The 15,139-nt window shown below is 35.6% G+C and overlaps 1 non-coding gene across 1 annotated transcript; it reads left to right on the plus strand.

Annotated features, from left to right (window-relative positions):
• Positions 1-5,156: 5,156 nt before the first annotated feature.
• LOC120096754 (U6 spliceosomal RNA) lies at positions 5,157-5,259 on the plus strand. The gene has a single exon (XR_005493595.1). It is a non-coding gene; the product is annotated as a U6 spliceosomal RNA (small nuclear RNA).
• Positions 5,260-15,139: the final 9,880 nt, after the last annotated feature.

The raw sequence follows: 15,139 nt of genomic DNA on the forward strand, positions 1-15,139 counted from the left end.
AGACACCATCATTAGAACAAATCATCAACCTACAGATAGGGGAAAAAGTCTTCACTAAACTTACAACTGATAGAGGATTAATATTCAATATATATAAAGAACCCAAGAAGTTAACTTCCAATAAACACAATAACCCAATTTTAAAAATGACATACAGATTTAAATAAAGAATTTACAACAGAAGAATCTTGAATGGCCAAGAAGCACTTAAAAAATATTCAAAGTTCATAGTCATCAGAGAAGTGCAAAATAAAATGACCTTGAGATTCCACCTCACACCAATCAGAATTTCTAAGATCAAGGCTTTAAGAGACAGCATATGCTAGTGAAAGAGTAACACTCCTCCATTGCTAGTGGGATTGGAAACTGGTATAGTCACTCTGGAAATCAATCTGGTGGTTCCTCAGAAAGTTGGAAATAGTTTTACAGAAGACCCAGCTATACCATTCCTGGACATATACCTAAAAGTTGTCGCACCATACCACAAGGATGCATGCTCCACTATGTTGATAGCAGCCTTATTTGTAATAGCCAGAACCTGGAAAGAATCCAGATATCTCTCAACTGAAGAATTCAATAAATGTGTTTCATTTTACACAATGGAATACTACTCAGCTATTAAAAACAAGAACATCATGAATTATTCAGGTAAATGGATGAATGTAGAAAACATCATTCTGAGTAAGGTAACCCAGACCCAAAAGGACAGGCATGATAAAGTATTCCTTTTTAATGGAAGGCTCTACCTTAATATTGCCTATTCTCCGTTGTTGTTGCTGTTGTTGTTTTGTCCTTGAATACATTTAACATTCAGGAAGAAAGGTGAAGGAGAAAATGAACAGTAAACACTAGATAGAGGAAATACTTTCCTCAGGAGTACGGGCAATTGTTCATTATATAGAACCAATCTTTAAGACCGAGTCATCTTCCCCTTTGTCCATACTAAGGATTCCATCTATATAATTTTCTAACCCCTTTATCACCATTTATTTTTCAAATTTATTTAAAATAACTCATAAATGGAGACGCAGTTTTTTAACTATTATTTGGAAAGTAACTTAGTCAATTCCTCAAACTATCACTTGTTGTCAGCAATGTAGGATAGAGTATGAACTCTTTTGACATTTCCCACTAAGGAAAAAAAATGCTTTTCATTATTTACTTCAGTAATACCAAAATGAAATGTTGGTAACACATACCTTTAGTTAAAATAAGAAAACTAAAAAGGTTGATTTACAAGATATGGGCTACGAGTCTGAACTAATTACAACAGTGATTTGAAACACTTATGTGAAAATTATTTATTTATCTTTGACCCTTTTGAGTGTACGGTAGGAGAAATCATTTTTTTTTCCTTCTATACTACAGTACTTCAAATGTTCATGTTGTTTTATATAGTTTGTAGTGGAGAAAAAAATGCATGGTATTGTTACAGACACAGACACATTCCTCAATGGAATTGAGTTGAATACCAACAAATAAAACACAAAAGCTTATGGATTCTTGATTTTTGATAAATAAGCAAAAATCATACAACTGAAAAGTGAAAGAATATTCCAAAAATTATGATCAACTAACTGTATGTCTACATGTAAAGCAATGAAAATAGATTCATACTTATCACCTTGCACAAAACTCAAGTCCAAGTAGGTCAAGGGTCTCCATATTAAACCAGATTGACTGAATCTAATAGAAGAGAAAGTGTGAAAGGGCTTCAAACTGATTGGCACAAGGGGAAATTGCTAAACACAACACCAATGGCTCAGACCCTAAGATCAACAATTGATAAATGGGACCTCATAAAACTGAAAAGCTTTTGTAAGACAAAGAAAACTGTCAATATGTCAAATTGGCAGCCCACAGATTGTGAAATGATCTTTACCAACAGTACATCTGGTGGAAGTCAAATACCCAAAATTTACAAAGAACTCAAAAGTTAGAAACCAATATCCAATTAAAAAATGGAGTCCAGAAATAAATAATTCTCAACAGAAGAATTTCAAATGGTTGATAAACAGTTAAAAAATGGTCAAAGTTCGTAGTCATCAGGGAAATGCAAACTGAAAGCACGCTGAGGGTCCATCTTACACCCACCAGAATGCCTAAGATCAAAAGCTCTAGGAATAGCACACGCTGGTGAGGACGTGCAGCAAGAGGAGTACTCATCCACTGCTGGTGGGAGTGCAAACGTTCATGACCACTTTGGACACCATTTGGCACTTTCTCAGAAAACTGGTACTAGTTCTAGCTCAAGACCCAAGCTACACCTGTATCATTCTTAGGTATAGACATCAAAGATATTTCAATATCTCCCAAAAGCATTTGTTTAATTATGTTCACAACAGCTTTATTAGTAATATCCAGAAACTGGAAACAACCTAGATGTTCCTCAAGCGAAAAATTGGAAAACAAAATGTGATACATCTATAAATGGGAATACTATTCAGCTATTAAATATCCAAGACATCATGAATTTTGCAGGCCAATGGATGTACCTTTAGAATATCCTCCTAAGTGAGGTAACCCAATCCCAAAAAAGACTTTCATGGTATGTACTCATTTAAATTAGATATATAAAATACAGCAGAATTGTTGTTATATTCCACAGACCCAAAGAAGCTAAATAGGAAGGATGTCCCAAGCAAGGATGCTTGAATATCACTTAAGAGGATAAAGAAAATAGTCATAAGAGGCAGATGGATGGAGGGAACTGGAAAGAAGAGGGTATGTGGAAAGGAATGAGGCATTCATGATAAGGTGTGGTGAAGGAGAGGAGAGATAGCTAATTGGCCAGGAAAATTAATGGAACCCTGCAACTGACAGAGGTGAGGAAGTCGGGGGCATATTCAGGATGAGACATAGACCTTGGGTAAGGAATGAGCCCAAGTTTAATTAATAAGTTAAATGTATAATTTGAAGGGATTCTATTCTGTCAAAGCTATGTTATAAATGATGAGGGAGGCTCTCATTCAAATAACTAACTTATTTATTTACTAACAAAAGCCTAACAGCTCAATAATCTTTGTATCAGCTAAGTATTAATCTATACTGTATGATCTTGGATAGCTTCACATCTGTGAATCTATTAATTTCAAAACAGAGACAAAAGACCGCATAATATCTCATCCACATATATTTACTGTTTCAATCTTACATTTTGCTAGTAGCATGAACCAAATCATCTATCTGTAAACTTACACATGAGTGCTGTTGAAACATGATCTTTAAATGTTTCAAACAATGTTGAAGATTACTATGTCATTTATGCAAAAATCATTAATTTCCAGAAATGAAATTCAAATCTTTAATCTTGTATTTGTAAATTAAATAAACGATGAGGTGGTACAATTGCAATAAGAAAAAGATTAAATGCCATCAAAATACTAAGCATTAATAAGCAAGTAAAACAAAGTAGCTGTTTTATTCCCTGATACAAGCTCAAGGAGACCTATTTTAATTTCATGAAGGGAAAGTCCCAGTGCATCAAGACCCATAAAACTGGGAACCTAAAATCCCCACTTAGAAGCCTTTGATTATAACTGGGTCCTTCCATTTCCTTATTGAACTGAGACTTTTATCATCTATTTAGTCATTCCATATCTTAGACATAGCTCTTTGCACCATATGGAAATACTTCAAAATGTCTTTCATGCCCTGTGCTAATTATTTTTTATCACGATGTTTAGAATATTGCCTCTAGATCCATGAGTCTTTTAAAGATCCTTGTATTGTACATCCAGGACTGGGATATTTCAAATGTGACTAGATTTCTTGGTGCATAGGATAAACTAATTAGAAGTAGTTTAAGGTAACTTATACATAGTCAGTAAAAAAAATGAAAACTAAATAAGCAGTCAAAAATTTCCAAACGAACTAAATAAAAACAACTCACATACCAGAGAATAGTTTCAGTGGATACTGAGGCATGGATTTATATTTGATCTAGGAAATATGTTGCTCCTTGTAAAAATTATTTTGTTTTGCCTTCAGCGTTTTTTTTATAGTTTAAAAATTGAATATTCATTTGTGCCTTTTAAAGACATTTAATGGATCTATATTTTATGAGAGATAACATGACAAAATGAGACTTTTCATTTTTGCCTTTGTAATTGACAGGCTGATTTTTGTAAGGTCTCCTTTGAATAGGTAATGACTTTTAAAGAGACTTGAGTATGTTAGCCAAATATGACCTTGAATGACTTATTTGTCATAGTTCATCTCTTTTTTTTTTCTTCTTTATTAACTTGAGTATTTCTTATTTACATTTCAATTGTTATTCCCCTTCCCGGTTTGGTTTCAGGGCCAACATCTTCCTAGCCCCTCCCCCTTCCCTTCTCTGTGGGTGTTCCCCTCCCTATCATCTCCCCATTACCACCCTTCCGAACAATCACGTTCACTGAGGGTTCAGTCTTGGCAGGACCAAGGGCTTCCCCTTCCACTGGTGCTCTTACTAGGCTATTCATTGCTATGTATGCAGTTGGAGTCCAGGGTCAGTCCATGTATAGTCTTTGGGTAGTGGCTTAGTCCCTGGAAGCTCTGGTTGGTTGGCATTGTTGTTCATATGGGGTATTATATGTTAGAAAACTGCTATTTGATAGGGGGCCCGCCCTGGACAATGGTTAAGGAACTCAATGGTACTACATTGGAGAAAAAGTTTTCCTTCCATCAGTAGAATGCTATTGTAAATATGTTTGAATGTGTTTTTTTTTTAAGAGAGACACAGAGAGTCAGAGAACGAGAGACAGAGAGAAGAATATGCAGACAGAGACAGAACATGATGTTGGAAGTTGGGTTAATAGGGAAATGGAAAGCATCTTGGAGAAGTTGGATGAGGGGAAACATAATCAAAATATGTTGTAAAAAGTAATAAAAACATTCAAACCTTAAATATATTTAAAATTTTCAGTAAAATAGACACTATATTTTCTCTAGAGAAATAAATTGAGAATAGCATATTTATACAAAAATATTTTCAAAATTCAATTACATTTCTTATTTCTCATTTTTCAAATTAAGAAACAAATGATACATTAATTTTATAACTTCAAATTTTCATGTTATAACTTTGAAATTATTAATAAATTTGGAGAATTTAGAAGAAAGTTACCAAGTTTTGTGCAAAGAATTATTGAAAACTTAAGAACTATAATATGTGATCGCATTTGTAGCAAATATACTAAAATTGGAAAGATTCAGAGACTATTAGCATGGCACCTGAACAAAGATGAGGAACAAATTTGCCAAACATTCAGCATTTTTGAGAATACCATGGTGAGTGAGATATCCCAAACCCAAAAGGAAATGCATGCTACATAATCACTTATAAGTGCATATTTGCCATGAAGTGCAGCATATGCATGCCGCACTTCCCGGACTCCAAAGAAGCTAAGAAAAGATGGAAGGTCCAAACAAGGATGCTTTACCCTCACTTAGAAGGGGGAAAAATAATCCTAAGAGGCAGCTGGAAGTAGGGAACTGGGTGGAAGAGGGGATGGGGATGGTGATGTTCAGGGATAGAGATGGGAGAGAAAGGAGAGATGGCCAGGTAGTCATGAGAATAAATGGAATCTGCAATTGACAGGGGTAAGGAGTTGGGGGCATATCCAGAACAAGACAGAGACCTGGGATAAGAGAGGGACCCAAGAGTCAATAGGTGACTCTCAGCATTGGGGTTATGGAACCTGAAAAGGCTACCTCCTTTGGGATTCCAGTGGAACATTGGGACACCAACACATCCATAAAATTTTGACCCAAAATTTATTCTGTCTATAAAAAATGCAGGCATAGGGATGGAGCAGATACTAAGGGAATGGTCAATCAGTAACTGGCACAAAATGAGACCCATTGAGAGAGCACTGATCTCTGACCAATCTCTATTAATGATATTGTGTTATGCTTGAATACAGGAATCCAGCAGAGCTGTCTTCTGATAAGGCTTACCTAACAGTTGACTCAGAGGCAGACACCCACAGTCAAACAGTGGATGGAGTCTGGGGACTCATGGAAGAATTGGAGAATGGGTTGCAGGCCCAGAACGGGGTAGGCACTCCAAAGGAAGATCAACAATCAACTAACCTGGTCCCTTGGGACTCTCAGAGACTGAAACACCAACCAAAGAACATACAAGGACTGGAAGTAGGCCTCTCCACTCATATGTAGCAGATGTGTGCCTTTGTCTTCATGTGGGTCCTGAACAAATGCAGTGAGGACTATCCCAAATGCTGTTGCCTCTACATGGGATATGTTCTTCTAACTGGGCTTTCTTGTCTGGTCTCAGTGGGAAAGAAAGAGTTTAGTCTGGCAAAGTATAAGGGTGGAGGGGACACCCATTGGGACCCCTACCTGCTCTAAGAGAAGAAGAGGAGGGATGTCTGACGGATTGTGGGAGGTGTTGACCAAGATGGGGGGGGGGGGATGTGGGCAAAGTGAGTAGAAAATAAAAAACTGAAAAAGCATGAAAAAATGTTAGGATATAAAAAGAGAGAGAGAGAGAAATACTAGAGAGTCATTTTCTACCAAGTTAAACCAATATGACTTGCCAGTGACTTTCCTGTCTTTTGGAGATATACCCATGTCTATAGAAGGGATCAAAATCTCAGGTCAGGATATCAGGCCATTAACATCTTCTTTGTAACTTTATTTCAATCTCAGAAGTAGCTATAGATTACACTATCTTATCGTGTATCTGGTATTTGTACTTTATAGAACTCTGTAAGTCTAATAAAACTCCCCCAGCATGTAAAAAAATGAACTATAACACTAATATACCCTTCACCTTTTTCAGTAATGCATGGCCCCTTTTCTTATCTTGCAACTCCTTTATTTTTTTTTACCAGTCTTTTGCAATTAACTACTTTTAAGGAAGACACAATTTTGTCATACCATAAATTGTGAGTAATTATATTTTCCAATTTAATTTCTTGTTTTGTTGTTACTATTAGTGCTGAAATCAAGCAAAATATCATGGGAAGAGAAGCAATAATATTTCTATCCAACTGTCATGCCTATGGATCGGAATCATGATCAATAGGGCAAGATTTCCTTAAGGGTGAAATAGTGACACTCTTTTACCAGTGTCAACCAACAACTTATTAACTGGACTTAATGTCAGCTCAACAGGAGGGAAATTGTACCTTGTACTTGTTCTTGCCAAGTATAAAAAACTACTAAGGCTTCTTAGAGAAGAAACTATTAGCATTATTTTATTAATTCACTATAGAATAAAAATAGAAGAGAACATAATCAAAAATTCAGCATGTTTAAAAATTTATAATAAAACCTATTATTTTGTATTTTAAATCCATTGTTAATGTGGTTGTGGAATTCTAGGAAATTCTCATAACTGTGTTAGTGACTACCCATGAATAATACTGTTTATTCTATGAAGACAGATTGATTTGTTTTTCCATAAATAAATTGCTTAATTTAACTTTTTCATTTTTTATTATGTTTCACTGGGGAAAAGAAGAAAAACAATACACTAGTTATCTCACATACATACATATTGATTATTCTACAGTATCAAATTAATAAGAAAAAATTCAAAATATTTTGAGTTAAAGGAAGCACTACTGTCATAGTTTGAATCAAGAATAAGATGCCTAGGGGTTGGGGATTTAGCTCAGTGGTAGAGCGCTTGCCTAGGAAGCGCAAGGCCCTGGGTTCGGTCCCCAGCTCCGGAAAAAAAAAAAAAAAAAAAAAAAAAAAGAATAAGATGCCTAAGTATCTCACAAGCTCTGCTTATTTCTTCATAAACTCTGTCAGTGTTCATTCATGAATATTTTGACATGTTTAACATAGATGTTTCGATCTTTGAATATATTTGGAGCACCCAAAGCCTTCAGTGATACTTAAAACAGCTATTTCCTTGGAGAAATCCTTGACTTTTTTCTGCATGCATCATTTATAGTCAGAAAGTAAGATCAGTATGCCTTGAAAGGGCTCATCATAGCATGTCAAGGGACTAGGTAACAAATCAATGGCTGCTTAAATGATTGTTTTTCCCTGAAGGAAAATATATTTTGGTTTGGAGACCTAACTTCATTATGCTTCAGTAGATGCCAAGTGAAAAACACTATTTCTATCATTAATCTGTTTATAAAAGCTTTCTGTTGTCTGCACAGAAAAGTCATTTAGTTCAATTTTTTCTTGTGATGTATTGTCCCTCAGTAACAGCTAATTCACTCAGGCACTTGCTAAGACTTCCACATTTTTAACAAAATAATTTAAAGAGAACCTATCTAATTATATTACTGATTACTATGAAATTATAAATACATATCAATAAACAAATGAGAATGAATGAAATTTGTTGAACTTGGAGCACTGATTCCTTTCATTAATACTTATTCACAGTGTAAAGAAGAGATTTCAGCATGAGGATCCTTTCCATATGAATATCTGTTCTGTTCAGCAAATGTGCAAGCTCTGCTCAATTTTTCTTAAATTTATAATTTAATTCTTATTGTTTATTTCTTTAGAGGTCGATTCAGGTAAAGGACTAATGAAACTGTTACTTAAACTACTTGGACAGCTATGTATATTCGTGTGATAGAGATGGTAAATTCTAAAATTACTTTTTAGCAGATAAAGTGAATGAATATATAAACATGCTTAAGAATATTTCCAGTTACTTTTCCCAGAATTTAAATTTATATAACTTAAAAATATGCATATGTATGTATATATGTATGTATGTATGTATGTATGTATGTAGGTATGTATGTATGAGCATAGGACTTTTAATCTACACACCTTTGTGAAAGAAGTCCTAGAGCTTAGGAATGAGGCTAGCATACCTCAGAATAATCAGGCTATGTGTCAAACCTATAGCCAATATCCTCTGAAAGGAGGAAAACTAGAACCACTCCCTATTAGAATCGTCAATGAGACAGGGCTGTTCTTTAGACCAACCTGAGTTTTCAATTCAATGCCCAAAGCACTAGCTGCAGCAAGAAGACAAAAGACTATTACATGAATACAACTGAAATGAGTCATCCCTATTTTTGGATGAAATCGTATTATATGTAAGAAATGTCAAAATTTCAACCAGAAAACTCACAGAAACAATTCCTGTAAAGTGACCAGAAACAAAATTAGTTTCCCAAATCAATAGACTTTCTATATACCAAAACCAAACATATTTAGAGATCCCGAAAATAGTCTACTTTACCATTACCTTAAAGACAACTTAACCAATGAGGTAAATATGTCTTCAATGAAAATTAAATCTTTAAAGAAAGAGTTTAAGGAAGAAACTAGAAGCCAGAAACAGTTCTCATGGTCATGCATTAGTAGAATTAATATTATATAATGGCCATTCCACCAAATGCAATTTACAGTTCAGTGAAGTCCCATTATTCACAGAGCACATGAAGCTTAAGGAGGAAGACCAAAATGTGGATGCTACAATCCTTCCTAGAAGGGGGAACAAAATTTTCATGGGAGGAAATACAGGGACAAAGAGTCGAGGAGGTACTGAAGGAAAGGTCATCTAGATGCTGTACTGCCTGGGGACCCATCCCATATGCTGCCATGTTCACTATTGCTGATACCAAGAATTGCTTCCTCACAGGAGCCTGATATAGATGTCTCCTGAGAGGCTCTGCCAGAGCCTTACTGATAGAGATGAGAATGCTTGCAGCTAACCATCAGACTGAGCACGGAGAACTTAATTGAGGAGTTAGAGAAAGGACTGAAGGACCTAAAGGGGTTTACAACTCCATAGGAAAAACAATATCAACCAACCTGTCCCTCCAGAGCTCCCAGGGACTAAGTTGAGGTGGGAGTGGGAGTATCATCACAGATCAGGGGGAGGGGGAGGGGCAATGGGAGGTGGTAAAGAATAACATTTGAAATGTAAATACACAAAATATCCAATAAAAAATAAATATAAAAAATCCACATTTTCACATAAATAATAAAAAGAACTTAAAAATTTATTTGGAGGCAATAATACTTTCATATACCAAAACAATCTTGAAGAAGACAGAACAATGCTAGGAGGCATTGCTATTTGAGATCTCAAGATACAATAAAAAGTTAAAGTAATAAAATTGTATAGAACAGAAAAACAAACAAACATGTAAAAGCAGTGGAAAAGTTTCTAGAGTCCATGATCCATGGCTTTTGGTCCTTACTACTGCATCAAAAAAAAAAAAAAAAAAAAAAAAAACCCAAAAAACCATACAAACAAGCAAAAAACAACAACAACACAAACCCCATAAGTCAGACTCTCTTGTGCTTTTGGCTTCTCTCTCTGTTACATCTAACTCCCATCTTACCCACCTGGGAGAGCCATTCACCATTAAAGAACAGTATGTTGAAATTGAACCTAAACCTAGGCAATTGAGACCTATATCATGTACCATTTATTCCGTATCTTAGATATAAATCATTCTACCATATGCAAACATTTCCATAGGTCCCTGATTTCCTGTACTAATTAATTTTGTGTATGATACAACTCAATAACTTTTAGGACATCTGCTTATTCATAGTTTCTGTGTTAAGATATGGACATTTCTGTGGCCTCCCATTTTTCTGTCATATACCATATTCCTGTTAGTTTTTATGATATATGAAGAATGTTATACTTAGCTTTTAAGAATTTAACATTTGGGAGTTGGGGATTTAGCTCAGTGGTAGAGCGCTTGCCTAGGAAGCGCAAGGCCCTGGGTTCGGTCCCCAGCTCCGAAAAAAAGAACCAAAAAAAAAAAAAAAGAATTTAACATTTGTTTACATTTTTGTTGTATAAGTAATTTTTTATTTGTATCTACTAGTTTTAACAACATTAATCACCAAGGCTTGTGTACTTTTTCTTCTGTATTTCTGTAGTAACTTACACCCAGTTTCTGTCAGCCTCCACTTTTTTTGCTTCATCCATCTTATCTAGTTTGATGGCTGTATATGTATGGGCCACATGTGGGGCAGGCTCTGAATGGGCGTTGCTTCAGCCTCTGTTCTAAACTTTGTTTCCCTATTCCGTCCCAAGGGTATTCTCGTTCCCCTTTAAAAAAAGGAGTGAAGCATTCACATTTTGGTCACCGTTCTTGAGTCTCATGTGTTCTGTGCATCTAGGGTAATTCAAGCATTTGGGCTAATATCCACTTATCAATGAGGACATAGGCTTTCAATAAATATTAATACTCATCAATTATGCTAACAGTTCCAGACTAATTTCTAAATATGTTCAGGGGAGAAAATATTAACTTAAGTTTCAAAATAAATGGTGTTCGTTTTTCAAATACAGAGTTGAAATTTAATATTTTTAAAAGATATTTATTATATAGACCAAAAAATGTAATTCTCATCTCCTTGTATTCTTTCTAAATTACTTTTATGTTTTAAGTCTATTCTTTCATTTTAGTTCTTTTCTTTAATTTAAAATAGATTCTTTTCTTGTACAAATATGTCCCATTTAGAGTTTCCTCTCCCAATACTTCCCCTCCATAGAAGATACACTCCATTTCTGTTTTGTATTAGAACAGTATTGGCTTCTAAAAGATAACAACAAAACAGAAGAACATAAAATACACTAAGATAAAACAAAATTCATCATATCACAATTTGACAGAGTCAAAAAAAAAAAAGGCATGAGAATCAGGGAGTTTCTCATTCAGTTAGCAGTCCCAGTCAAACACTAAAGTGAAAGCAGTAATATTACCTGGTGCAGACCAGTGCAGGCCTTGTGCTGCCAGCTCCTTCTTCAGTCTATGTGTTATTTATTTATTTATTTATTTATTTATTTATTTATTTATTTATTTATTTATTTATTTAGTCAGTCGATTTAGAGGAACTTGTTCTAGTACTATAGTTTAACCCCTTTACCTACTACACTCCTACACTCTTTCTACCTTAGAAATCCCTGAGCTCTGAAGTGAGGGATTAGGTGGAGACACCCATTTAAAGCTGAGTGTTCTAAGGACTTTCTCTGTGTAATAATATTATTGTATATGTAGACTGGTTTTGGTACGTTAGCCACTTTTATTTTATTAATACTACCAATTTTTGAACATGGAGAGCTTTGGAAAAATCCAGTTCCTGCCTATTAAAAGTACCAGAGAGTTTAGGTACTGGGAAACCCTGCTATTTAAGGTTTAAATATTTCTATGTTTTAATATCTTCTTCCATTTCCTTCTTGAGTGTATGAAAGGCATCAAGAAAGCCTTTCACTGGCTTAGTTATCCCAAGATATTCTTCAATATCTTCACTTTTTACTCATAAAATCACTTCCTTGTTACATTATTTAATGTTATTTAGAATGATGATGTATCCTTGATTTCTGTCTCTCCTTGCTATTTGAATAATAGAGGAGCACTAACTTGGGAAGTTAATGTTGTATCAAGATACTTTGCTGATGTGTTTATCAACTGGAGGAGTTCCCTAGTGAGATTTTAGAGTCAATTTTCTATATTTTTTATCATTTGCAAATAATGATAGTGTAACTTCGTTGCCAATGTATATCCCTTAGAGTGCTTTCTGTTGTCTTATTGCTCTAGTTAAAACTTTTAAGTATGAGATTGAATAGATATGAAGAGAATGGGCAAGCCTGTATTCTTCCTTATTTCAGTGGAATTGCTTTGAGTTTCATTACTTTAACTTGATATTGGCCATGGACTTTCTCTCACACACATTTTAGTATGCCCTTTGTTTTTGTTTTGGTTTTGTTCGTCTTTTTTGTTTTTAAAAATTTTAATATAATATTAACATTTTTATTAATTATTTTATTTATTTGGATCTCAAATGTTGTCTCTCTTTTTACCTCCCTTCCATGAACACCCCCATTCCATACCCCATCCTCTTAGCCTCTAAGAGGGTGCTGCACTACCCATGCAACCACTCCTGCCTCAGACCTCTAGCAGACCTCAGACCAAGACTCTAGACCTCAGACCTTCTCTGGGGCATCAGGCCTCTACGTGACCAAGTTCCTCCATTCCCACTGACACCAAGTAAGTAGTCCTCTGCTTCATGTGGACTGGTTCTTGTATTCTCTTTGATAGGTAGTTTAGTTCTCGGAAGCTCTGAGGGGTCCAGTTAATTGATACTGTTGTTCTTCCTATGGGGTTGCAATCCCATTTAGATCCTCTAGTTATTGCCCTAACGTTTTCATTAGAGTTCCTGGGCTCAGTCTGATGGGTGACTCTGAGCATCTGCATCTGTCTTAGTCTCTGGCAGAGCCTCTCAGAGGACAGCCATTCCAGGTTCTTGTCTACAAGCACATCTTGGCATCAGCAATAGTGTTAGAGTTTGGTATCTGCAGATGGAATGAATCAAACGGTGGGCCTGTGTGTTGATGGTCTTTCCTTTAGCCACTGCTTCATTTTTGTCCCTGCATTTCCTTTAAACAGGGACAATTCAGAGTTAAACATTTTGAAATGGGTGGGTGACCCCATTCCTCCATTGGGATCCATGTCTATCTGCTCCAGGTGGATTCTTCAGGTTCTATCTCCATGCTATTGGGTATTTTGACTAATGACCACCACCCTCTGTCTTGGGAACATGTCACATCCCCAGCATCCAGAACTTTCTAGAGGTTCTTCAAGTTTGCCACATCCCACTGTTACATATTTCCATTCATTCTCCTGGCCCCCTGGACTTCTTGTCTCCGATTTTTGCTCACACCTGAACCTGCCTCTCTCTCCTTCTCTTCTTCTCCCCTACCTCTGCCTCCTCTGATTATTTTGTATCCCTTTCTAAATGGCATTGAAGCACCCACTCCTGGGCCTTGCTTCTTGTTAAGCTTCATATGATCAGTGAATTGCATTGTAAGTATTTTGAGGTTTAGGGCTAATATCCACTTATCAGTGAGTACATACCATACATGTGCTTTTGGATTTCAGTTACCTTACTCAAGATGAGTTACATATATTTGCCTGTTAAATTTATGAAACCCTCATTTTAATAGCTGAATAGTATTCCAGTGTGTAAATGTATCACATTTTCTGTATCTTTTATTCCCTTGAGGGACATTTGGGTTGTTCCCAGCTTTGAGCTATCATAAATAAGGCTGCTATAAGCATACTGGAACACCTGTCATTGTGATATGAGAACATCTTTTCCGTCTATGCCCAGGAGTGGTACAGCTGGGTCTTCAGGCAGAACTATGTCAAATTCGGAGAAACTGCCAGATTGATTTCCAGAGTGGTTGTACGTGCTTGAAATCCTACCAGCTATGGAGGAGGAGTATTCCTCTTTCTCTACATTCTTGTCAGCATCTGCTATCATTTGAGTTGTTTTGCTTCTTTTTTTTTAATCTTAGCTATTCTGATTGGTGTAAGGTGGCATCTCATGGACATTTTGATATTTATTTCCCTGATGACTGAAGATATTGAACACTTATTTAGGTACTTCTCAGCCATTCAAGATTCTTCAGTTGAGAATTCTGTGTTGAGCTCTATACTCCATTTTTTAAATTGGGTTATTTGGTTTTTTGGAGTCTAACTTCTTGAGTTCTTTGTACATTTTAGATGTTAGTCCTCTATCAGATGTGGGGTTGGTAAAGAGCTTTTCCCCATCTGTAGGTTGCCATTTTGTCTTATTGACAGTGTCCTTTGCCTTAGAGAAGCTTTTTAACTTCATGAGGTCCCATTTGTCAATTGTTGATCTTAGAGTCTGAGCCATTGGTGTTCTTTTCAGGAAATTTTCCCTGTGCCCATGTGTTCAAGGCTATTTCATACTTTCCCTTCAATTACCTTCACTTTTACTTATATTTTGTTGAGGGCTTTGATTCGCTTGGACTTGAGCTTTGTACAAGGAAATAAAAACAGATAAATTTTCATTCTTTCACCTATAGACTGCAAGTTATACCAGCACTATTTGTTGAAAATTCTTTCTTTTTTCCACTGTATGTTTTTGTTTCAATGTCAAACCATGGATGTTTCAGTTTATTTCTGGGTCTTCAATTCTCTTCTCCTCTCCTGTTTTGTCCCAGTACCCTGCAAGTTTTTTTTTTTTAATCACTATTGCTATGTCATATAGGGTGAGGTCAGGGATGATGATTCCCACAGAAGTTCTTTTATTTTTGAGTATTGTTTTTGCTATTCTGGGTTTTTTTTTTTTTTGTTATACCATATGAAGATGAGAATTGCTCTTTCTAACTCTGTGAAGAACTAAGTTGGGATTTTGATTGGGATTAGAT

The sequence above is a fragment of the Rattus norvegicus genome, chromosome 14 (genome assembly GCF_036323735.1).
Source record: "Rattus norvegicus strain BN/NHsdMcwi chromosome 14, GRCr8, whole genome shotgun sequence".
Lineage (NCBI taxonomy): Eukaryota > Metazoa > Chordata > Mammalia > Rodentia > Muridae > Rattus > Rattus norvegicus.